Here is a 10,094-nt window from a genome sequence, read left to right on the forward strand (position 1 = left end):
CTCTGAAAAAATAAGGTATATTGATGATGCAAACATTCTGTGGGCATTTATACTGTGGATCAGAATGGTGAAGTACACTCTGACACAGTCTAAGGAGAGAATATTGCCCTGCAGTCCTTGAAGAAACTAATATTGAGCATAAGGCCCTGATTATCTCTTGCATAACTTACCTGTTCCAAAGAATGTGAATTATTCCATAACCTATGCCTTGCAACTGCCATGAGAATTCATATGCAAATTTTATTCAAATACTTGCAAAGTTACAAGAGTCCTTTAGCTTCTGTGGTACCCTTCAGCCTTCTTTAATGTGAAAATATTATCTGTTATCTTTCTAATATCTTAATATGACTAGTGGCTACTCCATCACTGAAATGGTTATTTTATGTAATTGAGCAGAACTGACCTGGATCATATTATTCAGAGCTCATGCAAACTTCCTCTTTGAGGTCACTTCCCAGTTCATATCTGGTCCAGATAGATCCTGACTGATATTTGAAAGCATAATTCCAACAGAGGGTCTGACACAGGACAGCCAAAGGACTGATAAGAGCAATACTGCTCACCAGTGTAACATTGGCTACAGGGCAGCTCTGTTACTTCAGGATCTCTGTTTCCATGGATCATCTGCAGCTTGCTCAAATACAGGACACAGTATCTATCAGTCATGCTAAAATGGCCATTCCTGCTGTGTTCCCCTGCATCCAGTGGAGGTGTCTAGAGTGCCTTGAGAACATCATCTGAATATCCCATTCTACGAAACATGGAGGGATTTTGTAAGTATCATAGCACAAAATAAATATAGTTTTGGAAATTATGCACCTGGCTTTCTTGAGGGTGCATTTGGAGTGCTCTTTTTGTCCCTTACTCCATTCAAGAAAGACATCAACAAACTGGAATGAATGCCATGGAGAGACACCGTAGCCTGGAGCATGGAAGTAAGAGAAGAAATCCAGAGGGTCAGAAGGAAAGGAGTCTAAAATTGGAATTTAAGTTCTGTCTGCCACTCCTTGTGAAAGGCTGACCATAGAAAATACAGAACCAGACTCTTCTCAAACCATGCAGCCAAAGGAAAAAGAAGCAACACAGATCATAGGGAAAAAAAATTGTACATGAGTATTAGGAAAGTAAAAATCACAAAAAAGGTAGTGCAGCACTGGAAGAGTCACAGGTATAAAATTAGACACCTTCACTATTGTGAGAGGAGCCCAGTTCACCAGCAGATTCTGGTCTGCAGGGTCTGATTTTCTCAGAGGGAATAAACATCAGCTGTTTCCACTGAAGTCTGTAATATATGTCAACCTTTATTACTTTGAGGAAATTAAAGGTAGGTCACTCAAGATTCAAGGACCAGACTTTTAAAACTCCTTTGTGGAGTGCACTGGACACTGAAGACAATTGCAGACACATCCCTGTGGTTAGGTACTCCAAAAGTGTTGCTAAAAGCACCATGGAAAATCAGCCCCTCATTGTTTGATGTGTCTCTTTTGTTAGTTAGGTCAGATTTCTTTTGCTATCCCACAGTGCTATATGTGGTGCTGTGTTTATTTTCCAGGTCAAGGAGTTTCATGCACTGGAAACTTAACTTTGAAGAAATAATATGAGGGGAAAAAAAGATAACCTTAAATCTACCAAGTTTAAAGGGAAGAGAAAAAAAGTTGAGTTCACATGATTAACTGTCATAAGCACAGTACATACCATCAGAGGTGCCAAAGCCTGACTTGAAAGGTTTTAAATGTTTCAAGCTGTGCAAGCATGCGTTTCTTCAAACAGGCAGAACTGATTATGATGATCACAGGCAAAACCTTAGTTAAACAGAGGATGTGCAATTTTTGTAAATCGTTATACAGCAATTACTAACTATTGAAATAAATGGCTTGTGTGTTTATTAGCATTAGAGATTTTCTTCCCTCTGTATCCCTGTGAAGAACTGAAAATGTTGCAGGTGATGAAGACAATATTTGTCATCAATACAGGACAAGGCAACAAATCTGGAGAAAATCAAACTTTACCAAGTAGTGCTATTTAGATTTCAAAAAGCTTAGTAAACTTTGGGATCGTTTCAAATAACTCTTTTCTAACAGTTAAGGTCAAATTTTCTTTTCATCCCTTTATTACCAAAAATATATATACATTCTGGTCATACCAAAAAGCTGAATGAACATCTGTTCATTAACGTGTCAAGTGCTGTACACACTCCAGTACACACAACATTTTAGAAGAATGAATGGAAAGAAACACAGAAATGATGAAAGTAGGGATAAGGTCATGAAATTCTTATTATATTTTACTATTTGCATTCCTAACTCTAAACAAAATCTTACTCAGCTGAGCTTTATATACTTCTTAAAAACTTATTTAAACTGGTACAGATGATTGTTTGGACACTCCTAAATTTTATTTAGCTTGCAGAAGAGACCGAATTGACAAAAAGAAATGAAGCAAGATGTGAGTTGAAACAGAGATTTGTAAGGGGTCAGTTTAGTCAATTTGAAACTTAACTGGCCTTACTTTAAAACTGTAGAGGCACATGTTATTCTAAACATGTTGTACCTTCAGAACAGATAGACTCTAGACGTGTTGTACCTTCAGAACAGATAAATGCTCCAAAACACCATCCAAAACACCAAAATACATCACAAAAACACCATATTCTCCAATCACCAGCAGGCAAGAGAGATGGAAGCATTTGGAGGTAGAAAAAAAAAACATGTGGAGATGGAACATCTCCTTACCCAGAAGATGACAGGAGTTAACATCTTAAGTTTAGGTTGAAGGCTTGTTCTCCTCTTTGCTGGAAGTCTCCATTCCATGACATGGCCAAAAAAATCAGTAGTTCCCAGGAACAGAAAGTCTGCCTAGGCAGATCAGGTTGCAAACTAAGTCTTAAAACATGTGGTTGGTGTGTTGTGCATGTCAGAGAAAATTTGGGAAGAATATTCTGAACTTGAACCTGTGAAAACAACAAAGGATCAAGCTAACTTGCTTTCCACAGATAGACAAGGTTTTTTCCCCCCCAAAGAATCTTGCTTTACTGTCTTATGATTTGCTCTCCCAGCTGGAAATAGGTGAAAGAGAATTGGTTTTTAATAAATTGTAAGTATCTGCCCTGGCTATAGCCAGATTACAATGCAGCCCTCAGGCTGTGATTCACAGAACTGTGCCTTGTTAGGCTGCTCCATGGTTAAATCCACTGAAATAAGGAGGTGTTCAAACACTGGACTCATTAAGACATGTTTAATGCTTTCCTGGGGGAAGTCCTGACTAGTTGGTGTTAGAGTAGCTTGAAGAAGCTGAGATATTTGCTCCACTTTTTTGGAAAATGAGCAAATATAATTTGTTCAGGGTGACAAAACAACCTGGCTCAAATGCCTGGCTTTTAGTCACAGTTTCTCCTTTCTTCTATTTCATTATTTACTTCATGAAGTAGGATCTGTAACTGTCTATAAAAGGTGGTCTGGGTTTGTTTTTTTCTCCCTGTAGGCAGAGCATCTCATAATTAACTGATCCATCAGTTTGCCAGTATCTGATCTATTCTCTTGGTACAGCATCTGACCTCCTCTTTAAATAGAGACATACTCAGCTCTTTACCTGTACTCTTTACACACATGTAGCAACCTCTGCATGTGTTATTTAGAATATACAACCTATGGTATATTGAAGTTTTCATTCCACAATATCCTTACATTTGTAATGGAAAAAGCCGGATCCAAAGGGAAATCTAAGAGGTTGATTAATACCAGAAAAGGAATAAATAAGATTGGAAACAGAATGGATACTTGAAAATCTTACTTGCTTCTACCTAGGGTCACTAATTTAATTTTCTCCTACCGTCCATGTGGTTTTTGTTTTTTAATTTCCAGGAATTCCTGACTGTTTATTCTATAGTGAACCAATGGGGTTTTGAGGCCATGCTATGCTGTGGGAAATGTCTCAGTAGTATGTGTTCTTTGTTAAAAGTTGCAGAGGAGTTGTGTTGGTGTAATTGAACAAACACTAACTATCTCACTTTTAAAAGGGAGCATAATCTGCACATCAATTAAAGCCAAATGTCTGCTTAATGGTTAAGACACTGCCATGTGTCATCCTCCCAGTATTCATCAAAGAAGTGTTCCATAAATGCTTTGAAACCTAATTGCCAGTGCTAAGAAAAAAATCTTCAAATAGATTAGTGAAGGCAGATGGCTTGTTTATATACAATATTAATATTAACAGCATTCTTCTAATAAAGCATGTACAGCACAACAAAGGCAAACAAGGATCACAGGGTTCTGGTTACACAAAATGCTGTGCTGCCTGCCCGGAGCCTGGCCAGGGCTGTGCTCTCTCCTTCCCATCCCAATACCTCCACTGGATGAAGAGGGAAGCTGAGGCTTCAGCCTCACACCTGGTAAGACAATGGCCACCCTGTTCAGTTTTGCCCTTGCCACATCCCTCCCTGCTTCTGACAAAATCAGAACGTTACATATAGATGAAGTCATGCAAGAAGTAACAGAGGCGCTGCCAGTTGGTAAATGTCTGTCCCTGATCTGGGTCCAGCCTCACTTGTCCTTCCTTGCCTCCTCCCATTGCTAATATTCCTCCCAGTGCTTCACAGATGTTTTGTTATCATGCTACTGAGTGGTTATTTTTCAAGTGGCTTCTCAGAGCAGATGTTCTACAGACACGTGCTGTTTAGCTTTCTGTTGACGTTATTTCTCTTATGAAAGAAGTGTTACTGCCACATTGCCTTTCTAAAAAAAAAAAAAAAAAAGAAAAATAAACCCCAGAACTCCAAATAAAGAAACAAATCATTGGGGTTTTTTAACACCTGCTGATAATCTGATAATATTCCAAGAGAACTCTACATTACTCTACATTTTATAATGCAGCTCTTTCAAAATGTCTCTTGCTCAGAAACACCTAGTCCTTATCCAGTTGCAGGAAAACACAGTTAATATTTAGCAATAAAGGCTGCATAAGAAACAAAATGTGGCACAGGTATGCTTAGACATACAGTATTTCACAACTACATTTTGTTTATTTGTTTTAACACACACACACCATTAAAAAAAAATAGTTCCAAAATAAACTATGCATCATTTGGTTTTATGACAGCTGGTGAACCTATCTGTATTCTGTGAATCTTATCTCTGCCCCTTCTATCAAGTTCATGCACTGGGACATGTTATTCTATTTACTTAGTCCTAGAATCTTTCTATTCCCCTTTTTATAATATGTTTCCTTCCCATTACTATAACAGATATATTTACTTGCTGCAGTTCTGCTCAGGTTTTCAAAGGGTGTTTGGAAATGCCGTGCTTGCAACCCACTACTTCTCAGGTCAACACCTGAAAATTAGCAAGGAACAACTCATTGGAGGCTGATTTTCAAAGAGAAATGTGCAACACGGCAGTCATGTGGGAAAAAAGCTACATTGGAGACACTATCTGGGTGGAGAAAATAAACAAATATTATATGAGTTTGGGAACTACAACCAGTGGCCAGATTCCCCCCAACAAATATAAGACTGGAATTGCTCCATGAATTAAAACTTGGTTTCAAGGGAGCTGTGCCAGTTCAAACCAGCTGAAGAGCTAGCCCACAGCCCACAGCTTTTGGCTTTGACCAAACTGCACGTCCTGTCCACTGCATGCCCTTGATGTGGAAACACAGCCTTGAAGAACAAGCACAAGAGCAGAAAATCTTTCCTCGAGCCACCTCGTGCCCCTGCTCCAGTTGGCCTTTCTAAACAATCAGTTCATTAAACAATGCTTCAAGAGCCTGATTCATCCTCTTTTTTGTCAGTGAAACTACTGGATCCAAGCCAGCATAAAACTGGAGCCACACAGAGCTTAATTAAGCCCAAGGATTTTGAAAGGGTTGATCAGCTGAAGATTTTACAGTTCCTATTAATACTAAGCACCAAATGTGCTTATCTTCTTTGACTTCCAGAAATTTGGGACATGAAGCTGTGGGATGGTGGCAGTGTGACAGTGACAGGTAACTCAGTGAATGGGTTTTGAGGCTATCCACCAGGTAGCCTTCTGTAACTCTCTGACTTCTGCTCTAAAATGCAGCTTCAATTCTGCACTCATCTGTTTAGGAAAAACAAATCCAATGTTTTCTGTTTACAGTCTCTCCCTCCTTAGCTCAACATCACTCCTTTCTCACTGTCCTACATACCACCAAAACATCTGGGCTGGTGGCCTGTGCCAGAACTCACACCAAGTTGTCCAATTAGTCAGATATCCCCAGGGATTGGACAGATGCCTTGTATCAGATGTCTCTTCTTCCCACTAATAGTTCTTGCTACACACAAAAAAAAAACCAAACCAAAAAACAGTGCAGTGGTTAAAAAAAATACACCCCAAAACACAACAGTGGAATATAAGAAGTTTGAAAGCTGAGTTGAGGAAAGAAAGAAAAAAAAAAAGGTTAAATATAGTTGTGTGTGTGCATACATGTGCATATTTACTCATACACATACACAAAATATACCATTTTTTCCAAACATTTATGATGGGTGAGAAATGTCAAAGGTGGTCACAAAATATTACCAGAAAGCATAAGAGAAATAAAGCAGCCGACTTCAAAAAGAATAGAAAGCACTTTTGATTGGGGTTCTACTAACTGTGGGAAAGCTACTAGAGGAAAAGTGGGAAATGTCTAAGCAACTGTTGGAAAAAGTGCAGTTGAAATTCTTCCCACTTCAACCTAAACAGGGAAAAGTGCAACATAGGCCATTGTGGTTAGGTAAGGAATGAAATGCAAAGAGTTTTACAAGCAGAAAGCTGAAAGCTTTTTAAAAAGATAAACAAATCTGGTGCAGAGGATTTGGAGGCACTGTATGTAAAAATAAGCAGAAGTAAGTTAAAGGATCAAATTAAAGGAGCAAATGGAATTACTGAATGCTAAACTACATAAATATTTCAACTGACAACAATGAGCTCTTTAGACATACTCACATTAAAGAAATAGGAAAATATAATAGTGGTCTCCTAAAAATGCACAAAAAATGAGAAACAGGGACAAAGGAAATGGTTTAATAATAATAAAGAGGAGGAAGGGAAAAAACAAGAATTATGTTACTGTTCCTGATTCAGAGCCCAGTCCTACAGGAATTGAAATGCAACTCTTTACTCTTTTATGGGCAGACATTCATCTGCACCAGGTAGACAACAAGACACAAAAGGCAGGACACAGTATGCCAACTTCTCCACCTTTTCTCCCAGTTGTGATTATGATTATGGAGCTGGCTCAGGCTCCTATGCTTGTAAGAGAAGACATGAAACTCCTACAAATTTCACCTGGCCACAGTGATTCTAAAGATGCCTTTCTGGTATCTGTGAATCACTAGGACTCACTCTTTTCTGATCACTTACAAAATTCAGCCCAACTTGATGCCAAACAGCAGGGCACTCACTATAAAGCCATTACAATATGATTTAACAACCCATACTCCAGAGAAATCCCAAGGCAGCTCAGGAACACTTAGGTAACTCCCTACTTATTTTGTTTACACCTAGTGTCTGTGAAAGGAAAACCATAAACCTAAGCATGAAGAAAATATTAAATATCAGTATAACATAACAGGTTGTGAAGAGCTATCAGTGGCAGACAGCGATGCAGAATTTTTGAAGCTGGAAGACTTCCTTAATTTACATTACTCTCTTCTGTCATATGGACATTCAAAGCGAAGCACTTCTGCAGAGGATTTACAGAGGGAGTGGGCTCTGAGGGTGATCGCCCTCCCTTTGCATCAATATACGCTTGTGCTGTTTGATGGAGACAGACAGACCTTGCACTGAAGTGGATAAACCAGTATTTTTCCTTTATGCTTTCTCTCCCCATCTGGCTCCACACCTGTTGTGTGTTAAGTATATTTTCAGTGAAGACAAAAAACATTTAAGATGACCTAATAGATGTGATAATGATGTATGTGGTAAAATATCCTCCCATCCAAGAAGCCCAACAGCCATGAAATGTGGCAGAAGCATTCTAAACATAAACACAAATAAAATCCAGTAAGAACCTAGTTCACTAAGATAATGAAACACCTGGAATAAATGGTGGCACAGGACAATAAAAATTTGCAACCATGTTATAAGTATTTTTGTATTGTAAATAAAAATATAAACCACTGAAAAACAGAAATGAGATAAATATAACCAGAAAATTAAAACACTTGGGCACATCCATGAGCAGGCTTCATATGTAAGAAAAGCAACTGAGAAAAAGCAACTGTTTATTATTATTAATTATTGTTACTTTATTCATTCTTCTGATTAAAATAAGTATATGAAGCCAAAGCCAGATACTTACAGTGGAATTAAGTACATCCACGCTTACAAGGTCTGCAGGAACAAGTCCTGATTTCTTACTATGAGCTATCACTGTTGAAGATGTTGGCACATATTACACCTGACCACTCAGGAAGGACGACAACCTTTCAGAAATAAGATCACTGTTGTCAGGAATATTTCCTGGTTTGAAAAACCTGCTTGGCCTCTCAAAACTGATTTGTGCTACTTAAATTTAGCTCTGAACCCCAAATCCAAAACCTGAAAGTAGTGGTTCTGTCACTAGTTTTGAAACTTATTCCTGTCTCTGAGCTTGTCTTTTGGTTTTCATTTGCTTTATTGGAGCCACATTGATTTACACTTGCTGAGTGTGTGGTTCTCTAAAGACAAGCTGAAAAATCACATGTACCCCATGCCCAATATACATACATTTTGACAAGCCTTTGAAAGGAGTGTTAAATCCTTAATATCACTAAATATATGGAATTATATTTGATTTTTTTTTTCCTTCAACAGCTCTAGGCTCTCTCAGTTCTCCTAACTTCTGCCCTGAAGCACAGCGCTGACACATTCAAATACTGCCCAAACACACTGGATGACAGCCCTCTGTTTACACAGAGGACAATCCTCAGCCCAGTTTTTTCTTCCCAGTCTTCAGAAGAAGTTTTCATGTTGTTCTCAACAGACTGTCTTGGGGCAAAAAGCAACAGGGTTTCATTAGTGCTTTGCTTGGAAGACTGCTGATTACCGCCCATGGATGTGGGAGTTTGGGCTGTGTTTTGGCCTGAGGGTGCTCCAGCTCTGGCCCCATGTCCAGTAGCTAAACCAGTAGAAGATGGTGATGGCTGTCACTCCCCACTGCCCCCTGCCAGCTTGGAAAGCATCCACTGAGAAGCTGCATCTCATTACTGCTGCTGGACAGTGCTGGGCCACATTCACCCACGGTGATTAATTCAGTGAATTTGGCATGCAGAAAAGAAATCTCTCAAAATTGCATTATTCCAGCAAAAACACCTGGATACCCTTAGGAAACAAATATAAAAACACTAGTATTGAGAAAAAAATAATCACTAGGAATTTTAAAAGGGGGAAACCATTTGCCGTCAGAGATTTCATGGATCAGAACCAGCTTGGTAAAACAGATCCCTTTGTAGTGTTATCAAATGTTCTGGTACATGGTGACATGCAAGCTGTAAGTTTCCTGTTCTGCTAAAATATTAGGGTGTGACTTCATGAAGCAAGGGCTTTGCTGTAATATTAAAAATGTTGATAGTTGTTTTACATGTCACTATGAAAAAGTTATACTTTTATGCCCCATAAAGTAGATCAAAACCTGTGGTTTTGACTCACAGGCCATTATGTTTCTTTCCACCTTCCTCCCCCATCTTTTTAACAAGAAAAGGCAGCAGAGAATTTGAGCATTACTCAAAGTTGAGCATTACTAAAGTTTTCTTGCTTTTCCCCTAATAAAACATAGCAAAATTGAAAGCTTTAGTAAGTCTACATGCCCATCTTCATATATCAAAAGGCTGAAAGGTGATGGCAAAACTTGGAAATCAGGGTGTCTAAAACAGCAACTCTCCTACCTTTTTATCAAGAAAGCTCTAATATTGAACACTTCAGCTGATTCAAAAGTATAATAATTTAATTGTGGCCAAGATTTTTGAAGTCTTTCTAAATTTGAAGTTCAGAACTACAAAGGATCATACAATGTGAGAATCAGCAAAAAACCTTTGCCAAAGAGTCCCACTTAGTATTTTGAATATTTTCCATATGGAATGGCAGAGAGGAATAGAAGAGGATTTAACTCCAAAA

This window comes from Lonchura striata, chromosome 3 (genome assembly GCF_050655825.1).
Source record: "Lonchura striata isolate lonStrDom1 chromosome 3, ASM5065582v1, whole genome shotgun sequence".
In the NCBI taxonomy this organism is placed as follows: domain Eukaryota; kingdom Metazoa; phylum Chordata; class Aves; order Passeriformes; family Estrildidae; genus Lonchura; species Lonchura striata.